Source organism: Triturus cristatus, chromosome 5_1, assembly GCF_964204655.1.
Source record: "Triturus cristatus chromosome 5_1, aTriCri1.1, whole genome shotgun sequence".
In the NCBI taxonomy this organism is placed as follows: domain Eukaryota; kingdom Metazoa; phylum Chordata; class Amphibia; order Caudata; family Salamandridae; genus Triturus; species Triturus cristatus.
In genome coordinates this window covers 924,415,741-924,433,435 of record NC_140587.1, presented here as the reverse complement: position 1 = coordinate 924,433,435, position 17,695 = coordinate 924,415,741, and the positions used below count along the sequence as shown (strand labels likewise).

The 17,695-nt window shown below is 33.5% G+C and overlaps 18 non-coding genes across 18 annotated transcripts; all 18 read right to left on the bottom strand.

Moving 5' to 3' along the window:
- Positions 1-16: 16 nt before the first annotated feature.
- TRNAI-AAU (transfer RNA isoleucine (anticodon AAU)) lies at positions 17-90 on the bottom strand. Its single transcript has one exon. It is a non-coding gene; the product is annotated as a tRNA-Ile (tRNA).
- A 1,120-nt stretch (positions 91-1,210) lies between these two features.
- On the bottom strand, positions 1,211-1,284 carry TRNAI-AAU (transfer RNA isoleucine (anticodon AAU)). Its single transcript has one exon. It is a non-coding gene; the product is annotated as a tRNA-Ile (tRNA).
- Positions 1,285-2,066: 782 nt separating this feature from the next.
- TRNAI-AAU (transfer RNA isoleucine (anticodon AAU)) lies at positions 2,067-2,140 on the bottom strand. The gene has a single exon. It is a non-coding gene; the product is annotated as a tRNA-Ile (tRNA).
- Positions 2,141-2,922: 782 nt separating this feature from the next.
- Positions 2,923-2,996, bottom strand: TRNAI-AAU (transfer RNA isoleucine (anticodon AAU)). The gene has a single exon. It is a non-coding gene; the product is annotated as a tRNA-Ile (tRNA).
- A 517-nt stretch (positions 2,997-3,513) lies between these two features.
- TRNAI-AAU (transfer RNA isoleucine (anticodon AAU)) lies at positions 3,514-3,587 on the bottom strand. Its single transcript has one exon. It is a non-coding gene; the product is annotated as a tRNA-Ile (tRNA).
- A 523-nt stretch (positions 3,588-4,110) lies between these two features.
- TRNAI-AAU (transfer RNA isoleucine (anticodon AAU)) lies at positions 4,111-4,184 on the bottom strand. The gene has a single exon. It is a non-coding gene; the product is annotated as a tRNA-Ile (tRNA).
- Positions 4,185-4,707: 523 nt separating this feature from the next.
- On the bottom strand, positions 4,708-4,781 carry TRNAI-AAU (transfer RNA isoleucine (anticodon AAU)). The gene has a single exon. It is a non-coding gene; the product is annotated as a tRNA-Ile (tRNA).
- A 782-nt stretch (positions 4,782-5,563) lies between these two features.
- On the bottom strand, positions 5,564-5,637 carry TRNAI-AAU (transfer RNA isoleucine (anticodon AAU)). Its single transcript has one exon. It is a non-coding gene; the product is annotated as a tRNA-Ile (tRNA).
- Positions 5,638-6,751: 1,114 nt separating this feature from the next.
- TRNAI-AAU (transfer RNA isoleucine (anticodon AAU)) lies at positions 6,752-6,825 on the bottom strand. The gene has a single exon. It is a non-coding gene; the product is annotated as a tRNA-Ile (tRNA).
- Positions 6,826-7,343: 518 nt separating this feature from the next.
- TRNAI-AAU (transfer RNA isoleucine (anticodon AAU)) lies at positions 7,344-7,417 on the bottom strand. Its single transcript has one exon. It is a non-coding gene; the product is annotated as a tRNA-Ile (tRNA).
- Positions 7,418-8,199: 782 nt separating this feature from the next.
- TRNAI-AAU (transfer RNA isoleucine (anticodon AAU)) lies at positions 8,200-8,273 on the bottom strand. Its single transcript has one exon. It is a non-coding gene; the product is annotated as a tRNA-Ile (tRNA).
- A 517-nt stretch (positions 8,274-8,790) lies between these two features.
- On the bottom strand, positions 8,791-8,864 carry TRNAI-AAU (transfer RNA isoleucine (anticodon AAU)). Its single transcript has one exon. It is a non-coding gene; the product is annotated as a tRNA-Ile (tRNA).
- A 523-nt stretch (positions 8,865-9,387) lies between these two features.
- TRNAI-GAU (transfer RNA isoleucine (anticodon GAU)) lies at positions 9,388-9,461 on the bottom strand. Its single transcript has one exon. It is a non-coding gene; the product is annotated as a tRNA-Ile (tRNA).
- Positions 9,462-11,167: 1,706 nt separating this feature from the next.
- On the bottom strand, positions 11,168-11,241 carry TRNAI-AAU (transfer RNA isoleucine (anticodon AAU)). Its single transcript has one exon. It is a non-coding gene; the product is annotated as a tRNA-Ile (tRNA).
- A 1,373-nt stretch (positions 11,242-12,614) lies between these two features.
- TRNAI-AAU (transfer RNA isoleucine (anticodon AAU)) lies at positions 12,615-12,688 on the bottom strand. Its single transcript has one exon. It is a non-coding gene; the product is annotated as a tRNA-Ile (tRNA).
- A 523-nt stretch (positions 12,689-13,211) lies between these two features.
- Positions 13,212-13,285, bottom strand: TRNAI-AAU (transfer RNA isoleucine (anticodon AAU)). Its single transcript has one exon. It is a non-coding gene; the product is annotated as a tRNA-Ile (tRNA).
- Positions 13,286-13,808: 523 nt separating this feature from the next.
- On the bottom strand, positions 13,809-13,882 carry TRNAI-AAU (transfer RNA isoleucine (anticodon AAU)). The gene has a single exon. It is a non-coding gene; the product is annotated as a tRNA-Ile (tRNA).
- A 782-nt stretch (positions 13,883-14,664) lies between these two features.
- TRNAI-AAU (transfer RNA isoleucine (anticodon AAU)) lies at positions 14,665-14,738 on the bottom strand. The gene has a single exon. It is a non-coding gene; the product is annotated as a tRNA-Ile (tRNA).
- Between the last annotated feature and the right edge of the window lie 2,957 nt (positions 14,739-17,695).

Here is a 17,695-nt window from a genome sequence, read left to right as displayed (position 1 = left end):
ATTGAACACAGAAACTTGGCCTGTACAGGGATCGAACCTGTGACCTTGGCGTTATTAGCACCACGCTCTAACCAACTGAGCTAACAGGCCGCCGTTCGTGCTGTGCTGGGGGACAAGCATATGCAGAACTGCTAATGTCAGTGAACCCCAGATAGTTTGAAAGCTTATTTTCAGCTGTTTACCCATAAGGTATATTTATATATTATCGACATGAAGAAACAAATATCACAAAAAAATCAATACAAATGAGATTTTCATTCTTAGTGTTAAAACGTAGAACCATTAATGTATGTTCTATGTGGTTTAGCAATAAATAACAGTTCATTATCTATATTAAATTAATTCATCTACTCATTCTATCAGCTCCTGCTCAAAGGAAATATAGAGATAAACATCAGACAGAAGAAAATGCTTGTAATAAATGAGAGATTTAGTTACTTAGTGTTAGAACTTACAACCATTAATGGATGTTCAAGGCACTTTAACATTAATATATAATTCCACATCTATATCAAATTGATTCAACTAATGATTCTAGCAGCTCTTGCTCCAAAGAGATATACAGTTAACAAAGAGACACAAGAAAAAGCATCTTTTTTTTAACACAGAAACTTGGCCTGTACAGGGATCGAACCTGTGACCTTGGCATTATTAGCACCACGCTCTAACCAACTGAGCTAACAGGCCGCCGTTCGTGCTGGGCTGGGGGACAAGCATATGAAGAATTGCTAATGTCAGTGAACCCCAGATAGTTTGAAAGCTTATTTTCAGCTGTTTACCCATAAGGTATATTTATATATTATCGACATGAAGAAACAAATATCACAAAAAAATCAATACAAATGAGATTTTCATTCTTAGTGTTAAAACTTAGAACCATTAATGTATTTTCTATGTGGTTTATCAATAAATAACAGTTTATCATCTATATTAAATTAATTCATCTACTCATTCTATCAGCTTCTGCTCAAAGGAAATATAGAGATAAACATCAGACAGAAGAAAATGCTTGTAATAAATGAGAGATTTAGTTACTTAGTGTTAGAACTTACAACCATTAATGGATGTTCAAGGCACTTTAACATTAATATATAATTCCACATCTATATCAAATTGATTCAACTAATGATTCTAGCAGCTCTTGCTCCAAAGAGATATACAGATAACAAAGAGACAGAAGAAAAAGCATCTTTTATTTAACACAGAAACTTGGCCTGTACAGGGATCGAACCTGTGACCTTGGCGTTATTAGCACCACGCTCTAACCAACTGAGCTAACAGGCCGCTGTTCGTGCTGGGCTGGGGGACAAGCATATGAAGAACTGCTAATGTCAGTGAACCCCAGATAGTTTGAAAGCTTATTTTCAGCTGTTTACCCATAAGGTATATTTATATATTATCGACATGAAGAAACAAATATCACAAAAAAATCAATACAAATGAGATTTTCATTCTTAGTGTTAAAACTTAGAACCATTAATGTATTTTCCATGTGGTTTAGCAATAAATAACAGTTCATCATCTATATTAAATTAATTCATCTACTCATTATATCAGCTTCTGCTCAAAGGAAATATAGATTTAAACAAGATACAGAAGAAAATGCATTTATTTCAACATTAAAGCAGCGTTAAGTGTTTGCTTGGAGAGTGGTAGAAAGTATGTTCTTGGCATTTTTAACTTCATGTTCTAACAGAATCAGATAATAGGCTTACTATATTTATAGCATACTACTGAAGAAATAACAGATGATGAAGTGCTACTGATTGTTAACCCGAGATAGATGGAAATCTTATATTCAGCTGTTTACATTCATGGTGTCTTTAAGCATTATCAAAAAATCAAAACTAGACTTTCCTAAATTACTTGTAATAAATGGGAGATTAATTACTTAGTGTTAGAACTTTGAACCATTAATGGATGTTCAAGGCACTTTAACATTAATATATAATTCCACATCTATATCAAATTGATTCAACTAATCATTCTAGCAGCTCTTGCTCCAAAGAGATATACAGATAACAAAGAGACACAAGAAAAAGCATCTTTTATTGAACACAGAAACTTGGCCTGTACAGGGATCGAACCTGTGACCTTGGCGTTATTAGCACCACGCTCTAACCAACTGAGCTAACAGGCCGCTGTTCGTGCTGGGCTGGGGGACAAGCATATGAAGAACTGCTAATGTCAGTGAACCCCAGATAGTTTGAAAGCTTATTTTCAGCTGTTTACCCATAAGGTATATTTATATATTATCGACATGAAGAAACAAATATCACAAAAAAATCAATACAAATGAGATTTTCATTCTTAGTGTTAAAACTTAGAACCATTAATGTATTTTCCATGTGGTTTAGCAATAAATAACAGTTCATCATCTATATTAAATTAATTCATCTACTCATTATATCAGCTTCTGCTCAAAGGAAATATAGATTTAAACAAGATACAGAAGAAAATGCATTTATTTCAACATTAAAGCAGCGTTAAGTGTTTGCTTGGAGAGTGGTAGAAAGTATGTTCTTGGCATTTTTAACTTCATGTTCTAACAGAATCAGATAATAGGCTTACTATATTTATAGCATACTACTGAAGAAATAACAGATGATGAAGTGCTACTGATTGTTAACCCGAGATAGATGGAAATCTTATATTCAGCTGTTTACATTCATGGTGTCTTTAAGCATTATCAAAAAATCAAAACTAGACTTTCCTAAATTACTTGTAATAAATGGGAGATTAATTACTTAGTGTTAGAACTTTGAACCATTAATGGATGTTCAAGGCACTTTAACATTAATATATAATTCCACATCTATATCAAATTGATTCAACTAATCATTCTAGCAGCTCTTGCTCCAAAGAGATATACAGATAACAAAGAGACACAAGAAAAAGCATCTTTTATTGAACACAGAAACTTGGCCTGTACAGGGATCGAACCTGTGACCTTGGCGTTATTAGCACCACGCTCTAACCAACTGAGCTAACAGGCCGCCGTTCGTGCTGGGCTGGGGGACAAGCATATGAAGAATTGCTAATGTCAGTGAACCCCAGATAGTTTGAAAGGTTATTTTCAGCTGTTTACCCATAAGGTATATTTATATATTATCGACATGAAGAAACAAATATCACAAAAAAATCAATACAAATGAGATTTTCAATCTTAGTGTTAAAACTTAGAACCATTAATGTATTTTCCATGTGGTTTAGCAATAAATAACAGTTCATCATCTATATTAAATTAATTCATCTACTCATTCTATCAGCTCCTGCTCAAAGGAAATATAGAGATAAACATCAGACAGAAGAAAATGCTTGTAATAAATGAGAGATTTAGTTACTTAGTGTTAGAACTTACAACCATTAATGGATGTTCAAGGCACTTTAACATTAATATATAATTCCACATCTATATCAAATTGATTCAACTACTAGCAGCTCTTGCTCCAAAGAGATATACAGTTAACAAAGAGACACTAGAAAAAGCATCTTTTTTTTAACACAGAAACTTGGCCTGTACAGGGATCGAACCTGTGACCTTGGCGTTATTAGCACCACGCTCTAACCAACTGAGCTAACAGGCCGCCGTTCGTGCTGTGCTGGGGGACAAGCATATGCAGAACTGCTAATGTCAGTGAACCCCAGATAGTTTGAAAGCTTATTTTCAGCTGTTTACCCATAAGGTATATTTATATATTATCGACATGAAGAAACAAATATCACAAAAAAATCAATACAAATGAGATTTTCATTCTTAGTGTTAAAACTTAGAACCATTAATGTATGTTCTATGTGGTTTAGCAATAAATAACAGTTCATTATCTATATTAAATTAATTCATCTACTCATTCTATCAGCTCCTGCTCAAAGGAAATATAGAGATAAACATCAGACAGAAGAAAATGCTTGTAATAAATGAGAGATTTAGTTACTTAGTGTTAGAACTTACAACCATTAATGGATGTTCAAGGCACTTTAACATTAATATATAATTCCACATCTATATCAAATTGATTCAACTAATGATTCTAGCAGCTCTTGCTCCAAAGAGATATACAGTTAACAAAGAGACACAAGAAAAAGCATCTTTTTTTTAACACAGAAACTTGGCCTGTACAGGGATCGAACCTGTGACCTTGGCGTTATTAGCACCACGCTCTAACCAACTGAGCTAACAGGCCGCCGTTCGTGCTGGGCTGGGGGACAAGCATATGAAGAATTGCTAATGTCAGTGAACCCCAGATAGTTTGAAAGCTTATTTTCAGCTGTTTACCCATAAGGTATATTTATATATTATCGACATGAAGAAACAAATATCACAAAAAAATCAATACAAATGAGATTTTCATTCTTAGTGTTAAAACTTAGAACCATTAATGTATTTTCTATGTGGTTTAGCAATAAATAACAGTTTATCATCTATATTAAATTAATTCATCTACTCATTCTATCAGCTTCTGCTCAAAGGAAATATAGAGATAAACATCAGACAGAAGAAAATGCTTGTAATAAATGAGAGATTTAGTTACTTAGTGTTAGAACTTACAACCATTAATGGATGTTCAAGGCACTTTAACATTAATATATAATTCCACATCTATATCAAATTGATTCAACTAATGATTCTAGCAGCTCTTGCTCCAAAGAGATATACAGATAACAAAGAGACAGAAGAAAAAGCATCTTTTATTTAACACAGAAACTTGGCCTGTACAGGGATCGAACCTGTGACCTTGGCGTTATTAGCACCACGCTCTAACCAACTGAGCTAACAGGCCGCTGTTCGTGCTGGGCTGGGGGACAAGCATATGAAGAACTGCTAATGTCAGTGAACCCCAGATAGTTTGAAAGCTTATTTTCAGCTGTTTACCCATAAGGTATATTTATATATTATCGACATGAAGAAACAAATATCACAAAAAAATCAATACAAATGAGATTTTCATTCTTAGTGTTAAAACTTAGAACCATTAATGTATTTTCCATGTGGTTTAGCAATAAATAACAGTTCATCATCTATATTAAATTAATTCATCTACTCATTCTATCAGCTTCTGCTCAAAGGAAATATAGATTTAAACAAGATACAGAAGAAAATGCATTTATTTCAACATTAAAGCAGCGTTAAGTGTTTGCTTGGAGAGTGGTAGAAAGTATGTTCTTGGCATTTTTAACTTCATGTTCTAACAGAATCAGATAATAGGCTTACTATATTTATAGCATACTACTGAAGAAATAACAGATGATGAAGTGCTACTGATTGTTAATCCGAGATAGATGGAAATCTTATATTCAGCTGTTTACATTCATGGTGTCTTTAAGCATTATCAAAAAATCAAAACTAGACTTTCCTAAATTACTTGTAATAAATGGGAGATTAATTACTTAGTGTTAGAACTTTGAACCATTAATGGATGTTCAAGGCACTTTAACATTAATATATAATTCCACATCTATATCAAATTGATTCAACTAATCATTCTAGCAGCTCTTGCTCCAAAGAGATATACAGATAACAAAGAGACACAAGAAAAAGCATCTTTTATTGAACACAGAAACTTGGCCTGTACAGGGATCGAACCTGTGACCTTGGCGTTATTAGCACCACGCTCTAACCAACTGAGCTAACAGGCCGCCGTTTGTGCTGGGCTGGGGGACAAGCATATGAAGAATTGCTAATGTCAGTGAACCCCAGATAGTTTGAAAGCTTATTTTCAGCTGTTTACCCATAAGGTATATTTATATATTATCGACATGAAGAAACAAATATCACAAAAAAATCAATACAAATGAGATTTTCAATCTTAGTGTTAAAACTTAGAACCATTAATGTATTTTCCATGTGGTTTAGCAATAAATAACAGTTCATCATCTATATTAAATTAATTCATCTACTCATTCTATCAGCTCCTGCTCAAAGGAAATATAGAGATAAACATCAGACAGAAGAAAATGCTTGTAATAAATGAGAGATTTAGTTACTTAGTGTTAGAACTTACAACCATTAATGGATGTTCAAGGCACTTTAACATTAATATATAATTCCACATCTATATCAAATTGATTCAACTACTAGCAGCTCTTGCTCCAAAGAGATATACAGTTAACAAAGAGACACAAGAAAAAGCATCTTTTTTTTAACACAGAAACTTAGCCTGTACAGGGATCGAACCTGTGACCTTGGCGTTATTAGCACCACGCTCTAACCAACTGAGCTAACAGGCCGCCGTGCGTGCTGTGCTGGGGGACAAGCATATGCAGAACTGCTAATGTCAGTGAACCCCAGATAGTTTGAAAGCTTATTTTCAGCTGTTTACCCATAAGGTATATTTATATATTATCGACATGAAGAAACAAATATCACAAAAAAATCAATACAAATGAGATTTTCATTCTTAGTGTTAAAACTTAGAACCATTAATGTATGTTCTATGTGGTTTAGCAATAAATAACAGTTCATTATCTATATTAAATTAATTCATCTACTCATTCTATCAGCTCCTGCTCAAAGGAAATATAGAGATAAACATCAGACAGAAGAAAATGCTTGTAATAAATGAGAGATTTAGTTACTTAGTGTTAGAACTTACAACCATTAATGGATGTTCAAGGCACTTTAACATTAATATATAATTCCACATCTATATCAAATTGATTCAACTAATGATTCTAGCAGCTCTTGCTCCAAAGAGATATACAGTTAACAAAGAGACACAAGAAAAAGCATCTTTTTTTAAACACAGAAACTTGGCCTGTACAGGGATCGAACCTGTGACCTTGGCGTTATTAGCACCACGCTCTAACCAACTGAGCTAACAGGCCGCCGTTCGTGCTGGGGGACAAGCATATGAAGAATTGCTAATGTCAGTGAACCCCAGATAGTTTGAAAGCTTATTTTCAGCTGTTTACCCATAAGGTATATTTATATATTATCGACATGAAGAAACAAATATCACAAAAAAATCAATACAAATGAGATTTTCATTCTTAGTGTTAAAACTTAGAACCATTAATGTATTTTCTATGTGGTTTAGCAATAAATAACAGTTTATCATCTATATTAAATTAATTCATCTACTCATTCTATCAGCTTCTGCTCAAAGGAAATATAGAGATAAACATCAGACAGAAGAAAATGCTTGTAATAAATGAGAGATTTAGTTACTTAGTGTTAGAACTTACAACCATTAATGGATGTTCAAGGCACTTTAACATTAATATATAATTCCACATCTATATCAAATTGATTCAACTAATGATTCTAGCAGCTCTTGCTCCAAAGAGATATACAGATAACAAAGAGACAGAAGAAAAAGCATCTTTTATTTAACACAGAAACTTGGCCTGTACAGGGATCGAACCTGTGACCTTGGCGTTATTAGCACCACGCTCTAACCAACTGAGCTAACAGGCCGCTGTTCGTGCTGGGCTGGGGGACAAGCATATGAAGAACTGCTAATGTCAGTGAACCCCAGATAGTTTGAAAGCTTATTTTCAGCTGTTTACCCATAAGGTATATTTATATATTATCGACATGAAGAAACAAATATCACAAAAAAATCAATACAAATGAGATTTTCATTCTTAGTGTTAAAACTTAGAACCATTAATGTATTTTCCATGTGGTTTAGCAATAAATAACAGTTCATCATCTATATTAAATTAATTCATCTACTCATTCTATCAGCTTCTGCTCAAAGGAAATATAGATTTAAACAAGATACAGAAGAAAATGCATTTATTTCAACATTAAAGCAGCGTTAAGTGTTTGCTTGGAGAGTGGTAGAAAGTATGTTCTTGGCATTTTTAACTTCATGTTCTAACAGAATCAGATAATAGGCTTACTATATTTATAGCATACTACTGAAGAAATAACAGATGATGAAGTGCTACTGATTGTTAACCCGAGATAGATGGAAATCTTATATTCAGCTGTTTACATTCATGGTGTCTTTAAGCAGTATCAAAAAATCAAAACTAGACTTTCCTAAATTACTTGTAATAAATGGGAGATTAATTACTTAGTGTTAGAACTTTGAACCATTAATGGATGTTCAAGGCACTTTAACATTAATATATAATTCCACATCTATATCAAATTGATTCAACTAATCATTCTAGCAGCTCTTGCTCCAAAGAGATATACAGATAACAAAGAGACACAAGAAAAAGCATCTTTTATTGAACACAGAAACTTGGCCTGTACAGGGATCGAACCTGTGACCTTGGCGTTATTAGCACCACGCTCTAACCAACTGAGCTAACAGGCCGCCGTTCGTGCTGGGCTGGGGGACAAGCATATGAAGAATTGCTAATGTCAGTGAACCCCAGATAGTTTGAAAGGTTATTTTCAGCTGTTTACCCATAAGGTATATTTATATATTATCGACATGAAGAAACAAATATCACAAAAAAATCAATACAAATGAGATTTTCAATCTTAGTGTTAAAACTTAGAACCATTAATGTATTTTCCATGTGGTTTAGCAATAAATAACAGTTCATCATCTATATTAAATTAATTCATCTACTCATTCTATCAGCTCCTGCTCAAAGGAAATATAGAGATAAACATCAGACAGAAGAAAATGCTTGTAATAAATGAGAGATTTAGTTACTTAGTGTTAGAACTTACAACCATTAATGGATGTTCAAGGCACTTTAACATTAATATATAATTCCACATCTATATCAAATTGATTCAACTACTAGCAGCTCTTGCTCCAAAGAGATATACAGTTAACAAAGAGACACTAGAAAAAGCATCTTTTTTTTAACACAGAAACTTGGCCTGTACAGGGATCGAACCTGTGACCTTGGCGTTATTAGCACCACGCTCTAACCAACTGAGCTAACAGGCCGCCGTTCGTGCTGTGCTGGGGGACAAGCATATGCAGAACTGCTAATGTCAGTGAACCCCAGATAGTTTGAAAGCTTATTTTCAGCTGTTTACCCATAAGGTATATTTATATATTATCGACATGAAGAAACAAATATCACAAAAAAATCAATACAAATGAGATTTTCATTCTTAGTGTTAAAACTTAGAACCATTAATGTATGTTCTATGTGGTTTAGCAATAAATAACAGTTCATTATCTATATTAAATTAATTCATCTACTCATTCTATCAGCTCCTGCTCAAAGGAAATATAGAGATAAACATCAGACAGAAGAAAATGCTTGTAATAAATGAGAGATTTAGTTACTTAGTGTTAGAACTTACAACCATTAATGGATGTTCAAGGCACTTTAACATTAATATATAATTCCACATCTATATCAAATTGATTCAACTAATGATTCTAGCAGCTCTTGCTCCAAAGAGATATACAGTTAACAAAGAGACACAAGAAAAAGCATCTTTTTTTTAACACAGAAACTTGGCCTGTACAGGGATCGAACCTGTGACCTTGGCGTTATCAGCACCACGCTCTAACCAACTGAGCTAACAGGCCGCCGTTCGTGCTGGGCTGGGGGACAAGCATATGAAGAATTGCTAATGTCAGTGAACCCCAGATAGTTTGAAAGCTTATTTTCAGCTGTTTACCCATAAGGTATATTTATATATTATCGACATGAAGAAACAAATATCACAAAAAAATCAATACAAATGAGATTTTCATTCTTAGTGTTAAAACTTAGAACCATTAATGTATTTTCTATGTGGTTTAGCAATAAATAACAGTTTATCATCTATATTAAATTAATTCATCTACTCATTCTATCAGCTTCTGCTCAAAGGAAATATAGAGATAAACATCAGACAGAAGAAAATGCTTGTAATAAATGAGAGATTTAGTTACTTAGTGTTAGAACTTACAACCATTAATGGATGTTCAAGGCACTTTAACATTAATATATAATTCCACATCTATATCAAATTGATTCAACTACTAGCAGCTCTTGCTCCAAAGAGATATACAGTTAACAAAGAGACACAAGAAAAAGCATCTTTTTTTTAACACAGAAACTTAGCCTGTACAGGGATCGAACCTGTGACCTTGGCGTTATTAGCACCACGCTCTAACCAACTGAGCTAACAGGCCGCCGTGCGTGCTGTGCTGGGGGACAAGCATATGCAGAACTGCTAATGTCAGTGAACCCCAGATAGTTTGAAAGCTTATTTTCAGCTGTTTACCCATAAGGTATATTTATATATTATCGACATGAAGAAACAAATATCACAAAAAAATCAATACAAATGAGATTTTCATTCTTAGTGTTAAAACTTAGAACCATTAATGTATGTTCTATGTGGTTTAGCAATAAATAACAGTTCATTATCTATATTAAATTAATTCATCTACTCATTCTATCAGCTCCTGCTCAAAGGAAATATAGAGATAAACATCAGACAGAAGAAAATGCTTGTAATAAATGAGAGATTTAGTTACTTAGTGTTAGAACTTACAACCATTAATGGATGTTCAAGGCACTTTAACATTAATATATAATTCCACATCTATATCAAATTGATTCAACTAATGATTCTAGCAGCTCTTGCTCCAAAGAGATATACAGTTAACAAAGAGACACAAGAAAAAGCATCTTTTTTTTAACACAGAAACTTGGCCTGTACAGGGATCGAACCTGTGACCTTGGCGTTATTAGCACCATGCTCTAACCAACTGAGCTAACAGGCCGCCGTTCGTGCTGGGGGACAAGCATATGAAGAATTGCTAATGTCAGTGAACCCCAGATAGTTTGAAAGCTTATTTTCAGCTGTTTACCCATAAGGTATATTTATATATTATCGACATGAAGAAACAAATATCACAAAAAAATCAATACAAATGAGATTTTCATTCTTAGTGTTAAAACTTAGAACCATTAATGTATTTTCTATGTGGTTTAGCAATAAATAACAGTTTATCATCTATATTAAATTAATTCATCTACTCATTCTATCAGCTTCTGCTCAAAGGAAATATAGAGATAAACATCAGACAGAAGAAAATGCTTGTAATAAATGAGAGATTTAGTTACTTAGTGTTAGAACTTACAACCATTAATGGATGTTCAAGGCACTTTAACATTAATATATAATTCCACATCTATATCAAATTGATTCAACTAATGATTCTAGCAGCTCTTGCTCCAAAGAGATATACAGATAACAAAGAGACAGAAGAAAAAGCATCTTTTATTTAACACAGAAACTTGGCCTGTACAGGGATCGAACCTGTGACCTTGGCGTTATTAGCACCACGCTCTAACCAACTGAGCTAACAGGCCGCTGTTCGTGCTGGGCTGGGGGACAAGCATATGAAGAACTGCTAATGTCAGTGAACCCCAGATAGTTTGAAAGCTTATTTTCAGCTGTTTACCCATAAGGTATATTTATATATTATCGACATGAAGAAACAAATATCACAAAAAAATCAATACAAATGAGATTTTCATTCTTAGTGTTAAAACTTAGAACCATTAATGTATTTTCCATGTGGTTTAGCAATAAATAACAGTTCATCATCTATATTAAATTAATTCATCTACTCATTCTATCAGCTTCTGCTCAAAGGAAATATAGATTTAAACAAGATACAGAAGAAAATGCATTTATTTCAACATTAAAGCAGCGTTAAGTGTTTGCTTGGAGAGTGGTAGAAAGTATGTTCTTGGCATTTTTAACTTCATGTTCTAACAGAATCAGATAATAGGCTTACTATATTTATAGCATACTACTGAAGAAATAACAGATGATGAAGTGCTACTGATTGTTAATCCGAGATAGATGGAAATCTTATATTCAGCTGTTTACATTCATGGTGTCTTTAAGCATTATCAAAAAATCAAAACTAGACTTTCCTAAATTACTTGTAATAAATGGGAGATTAATTACTTAGTATTAGAACTTTGAACCATTAATGGATGTTCAAGGCACTTTAACATTAATATATAATTCCACATCTATATCAAATTGATTCAACTAATCATTCTAGCAGCTCTTGCTCCAAAGAGATATACAGATAACAAAGAGACACAAGAAAAAGCATCTTTTATTGAACACAGAAACTTGGCCTGTACAGGGATCGAACCTGTGACCTTGGCCTTATTAGCACCACGCTCTAACCAACTGAGCTAACAGGCCACTGTTTGTGCTGGGCTGGGGGACAAGCATATGAAGAAGTGCTAATGTCAGTGAACCCCAGATAGTTTGAAAGGTTATTTTCAGCTGTTTACCCATAAGGTATATTTATATATTATCGACATGAAGAAACAAATATCACAAAAAAATCAATACAAATGAGATTTTCAATCTTAGTGTTAAAACTTAGAACCATTAATGTATTTTCCATGTGGTTTAGCAATAAATAACAGTTCATCATCTATATTAAATTAATTCCTCTACTCATTCTATCAGCTCCTGCTCAAAGGAAATATAGAGATAAACATCAGACAGAAGAAAATGCTTGTAATAAATGAGAGATTTAGTTACTTAGTGTTAGAACTTACAACCATTAATGGATGTTCAAGGCACTTTAACATTAATATATAATTCCACATCTATATCAAATTGATTCAACTACTAGCAGCTCTTGCTCCAAAGAGATATACAGTTAACAAAGAGACACAAGAAAAAGCATCTTTTTTTTAACACAGAAACTTGGCCTGTACAGGGATCGAACCTGTGACCTTGGCGTTATTAGCACCACGCTCTAACCAACTGAGCTAACAGGCCGCCGTTCGTGCTGTGCTGGGGGACAAGCATATGCAGAACTGCTAATGTCAGTGAACCCCAGATAGTTTGAAAGCTTATTTTCAGCTGTTTACCCATAAGGTATATTTATATATTATCGACATGAAGAAACAAATATCACAAAAAAATCAATACAAATGAGATTTTCATTCTTAGTGTTAAAACTTAGAACCATTAATGTATGTTCTATGTGGTTTAGCAATAAATAACAGTTCATCATCTATATTAAATTAATTCATCTACTCATTCTATCAGCTCCTGCTCAAAGGAAATATAGAGATAAACATCAGACAGAAGAAAATGCTTGTAATAAATGAGAGATTTAGTTACTTAGTGTTAGAACTTACAACCATTAATGGATGTTCAAGGCACTTTAACATTAATATATAATTCCACATCTATATCAAATTGATTCAACTAATGATTCTAGCAGCTCTTGCTCCAAAGAGATATACAGTTAACAAAGAGACACAAGAAAAAGCATCTTTTTTTTAACACAGAAACTTGGCCTGTACAGGGATCGAACCTGTGACCTTGGCGTTATTAGCACCACGCTCTAACCAACTGAGCTAACAGGCCGCCGTTCGTGCTGGGCTGGGGGACAAGCATATGAAGAATTGCTAATGTCAGTGAACCCCAGATAGTTTGAAAGCTTATTTTCAGCTGTTTACCCATAAGGTATATTTATATATTATCGACATGAAGAAACAAATATCACAAAAAAATCAATACAAATGAGATTTTCATTCTTAGTGTTAAAACTTAGAACCATTAATGTATTTTCTATGTGGTTTAGCAATAAATAACAGTTTATCATCTTTATTAAATTAATTCATCTACTCATTCTATCAGCTTCTGCTCAAAGGAAATATAGAGATAAACATCAGACAGAAGGAAATGCTTGTAATAAATGAGAGATTTAGTTACTTAGTGTTAGAACTTACAACCATTAATGGATGTTCAAGGCACTTTAACATTAATATATAATTCCACATCTATATCAAATTGATTCAACTAATGATTCTAGCAGCTCTTGCTCCAAAGAGATATACAGATAACAAAGAGACAGAAGAAAAAGCATCTTTTATTTAACACAGAAACTTGGCCTGTACAGGGATCGAACCTGTGACCTTGGCGTTATTAGCACCACGCTCTAACCAACTGAGCTAACAGGCCGCTGTTCGTGCTGGGCTGGGGGACAAGCCTATGAAGAACTGCTAATGTCAGTGAACCCCAGATAGTTTGAAAGCTTATTTTCAGCTGTTTACCCATAAGGTATATTTATATATTATCGACATGAAGAAACAAATATCACAAAAAAATCAATACAAATGAGATTTTCATTCTTAGTGTTAAAACTTAGAACCATTAATGTATTTTCCATGTGGTTTAGCAATAAATAACAGTTCATCATCTATATTAAATTAATTCATCTACTCATTCTATCAGCTTCTGCTCAAAGGAAATATAGATTTAAACAAGATACAGAAGAAAATGCATTTATTTCAACATTAAAGCAGCGTTAAGTGTTTGCTTGGAGAGTGGTAGAAAGTATGTTCTTGGCATTTTTAACTTCATGTTCTAACAGAATCAGATAATAGGCTTACTATATTTATAGCATACTACTGAAGAAATAACAGATGATGAAGTGCTACTGATTGTTAATCCGAGATAGATGGAAATCTTATATTCAGCTGTTTACATTCATGGTGTCTTTAAGCATTATCAAAAAATCAAAACTAGACTTTCCTAAATTACTTGTAATAAATGGTAGATTAATTACTTAGTGTTAGAACTTTGAACCATTAATGGATGTTCAAGGCACTTTAACATTAATATATAATTCCACATCTATATCAAATTGATTCAACTAATCATTCTAGCAGCTCTTGCTCCAAAGAGATATACAGATAACAAAGAGACACAAGAAAAAGCATCTTTTATTGAACACAGAAACTTGGCCTGTACAGGGATCGAACCTGTGACCTTGGCGTTATTAGCACCACGCTCTAACCAACTGAGCTAACAGGCCGCCGTTCGTGCTGGGCTGGGGGACAAGCATATGAAGAATTGCTAATGTCAGTGAACCCCAGATAGTTTGAAAGCTTATTTTCAGCTGTTTACCCATAAGGTATATTTATATATTATCGACATGAAGAAACAAATATCACAAAAAAATCAATACAAATGAGATTTTCATTCTTAGTGTTAAAACTTAGAACCATTAATGTATTTTCTATGTGGTTTAGCAATAAATAACAGTTTATCATCTATATTAAATTAATTCATCTACTCATTCTATCAGCTTCTGCTCAAAGGAAATATAGAGATAAACATCAGACAGAAGAAAATGCTTCTAATAAATGAGAGATTTAGTTACTTAGTGTTAGAACTTACAACCATTAATGGATGTTCAAGGCACTTTAACATTAATATATAATTCCACATCTATATCAAATTGATTCAACTAATGATTCTAGCAGCTCTTGCTCCAAAGAGATATACAGATAACAAAGAGACAGAAGAAAAAGCATCTTTTATTTAACACAGAAACTTGGCCTGTACAGGGATCGAACCTGTGACCTTTGCGTTATTAGCACCACGCTCTAACCAACTGAGCTAACAGGCCGCTGTTCGTGCTGGGCTGGGGGACAAGCATATGAAGAACTGCTAATGTCAGTGAACCCCAGATAGTTTGAAAGCTTATTTTCAGCTGTTTACCCATAAGGTATATTTATATATTATCGACATGAAGAAACAAATATCACAAAAAAATCAATACAAATGAGATTTTCATTCTTAGTGTTAAAACTTAGAACCATTAATGTATTTTCCATGTGGTTTAGCAATAAATAACAGTTCATCATCTATATTAAATTAATTCATCTACTCATTCTATCAGCTTCTGCTCAAAGGAAATATAGATTTAAACAAGATACAGAAGAAAATGCATTTATTTCAACATTAAAGCAGCGTTAAGTGTTTGCTTGGAGAGTGGTAGAAAGTATGTTCTTGGCATTTTTAACTTCATGTTCTAACAGAATCAGATAATAGGCTTACTATATTTATAGCATACTACTGAAGAAATAACAGATGATGAAGTGCTACTGATTGTTAACCCGAGATAGATGGAAATCTTATATTCAGCTGTTTACATTCATGGTGTCTTTAAGCATTATCAAAAAATCAAAACTAGACTTTCCTAAATTACTTGTAATAAATGGGAGATTAATTACTTAGTGTTAGAACTTTGAACCATTAATGGATGTTCAAGGCACTTTAACATTAATATATAATTCCACATCTATATCAAATTGATTCAACTAATCATTCTAGCAGCTCTTGCTCCAAAGAGATATACAGATAACAAAGAGACACAAGAAAAAGCATCTTTTATTGAACACAGAAACTTGGCCTGTACAGGGATCGAACCTGTGACCTTGGCGTTATTAGCACCACGCTCTAACCAACTGAGCTAACAGACCGCCGTTCGTGCTGGGCTGGGGGACAAGCATATGAAGAATTGCTAATGTCAGTGAACCCCAGATAGTTTGAAAGCTTATTTTCAGCTGTTTACCCATAAGGTATATTTATATATTATCGACATGAAGAAACAAATATCACAAAAAAATCAATACAAATGAGATTTTCAATCTTAGTGTTAAAACTTAGAACCATTAATGTATTTTCCATGTGGTTTAGCAATAAATAACAGTTCATCATCTATATTAAATTAATTCATCTACTCATTCTATCAGCTCCTGCTCAAAGGAAATATAGAGATAAACATCAGACAGAAGAAAATGCTTGTAATAAATGAGAGATTTAGTTACTTAGTGTTAGAACTTACAACCATTAATGGATGTTCAAGGCACTTTAACATTAATATATAATTCCACATCTATATCAAATTGATTCAACTAATGATTCTAGCAGCTCTTGCTCCAAAGAGATATACAGATAACAAAGAGACAGAAGAAAAAGCATCTTTTATTTAACACAGAAACTTGGCCTGTACAGGGATCGAACCTGTGACATTGGCGTTATTAGCACCACGCTCTAACCAACTGAGCTAACAGGCCGCCGTTCGTGCTGGGCTGGGGGACAAGCATATGAAGAATTGCTAATGTCAGTGAACCCCAGATAGTTTGAAAGCTTATTTTCAGCTGTTTACCCATAAGGTATATTTATATATTATCGACATGAAGAAACAAATATCACAAAAAAATCAATACAAATGAGATTTTCATTCTTAGTGTTAAAACTTAGAACCATTAATGTATTTTCCATGTGGTTTAGCCATAAATAACAGTTCATCATCTATATTAAATTAATTCATCTACTCATTCTATCAGCTTCTGCTCAAAGGAAATATAGATTTAAACAAGATACAGAAGAAAATGCATTTATTTCAACATTAAAGCAGCGTTAAGTGTTTGCTTGGAGAGTGGTAGAAAGTATGTTCTTGGCATTTTTAACTTCATGTTCTAACAGAATCAGATAATAGGCTTACTATATTTATAGCATACTACTGAAGAAATAACAGATGATGAAGTGCTACTGATTGTTAACCCGAGATAGATGGAAATCTTATATTCAGCTGTTTACATTCATGATGTCTTTAAGCATTATCAAAAAATCAAAACTAGACTTTCCTTAATTACTTGTAATAAATGGGAGATTAATTACTTAGTGTTAGAACTTTTCACCACACTGTAGATAGTTTTTTCGAGCACACTTCACTTCATTATAGGTCCTGACGAAGCGCCACGAGATCCTCCTGACTCAATGCGCGCGAAACATGTTGACCATAAGAGTCGAGCGTAGCTAGCCACTAATCCGTTGTGAGCATATATAGCTTTTACGCCACTCACTTCCCTTTTTAATAGGTGGTTGACTGAGCCAATAAACTTTAAATTCAGATTAACCAACCTTTTTAATCACTTACATCTACACTCCCGGGCCCTCACACGCATGCACCATACGGCA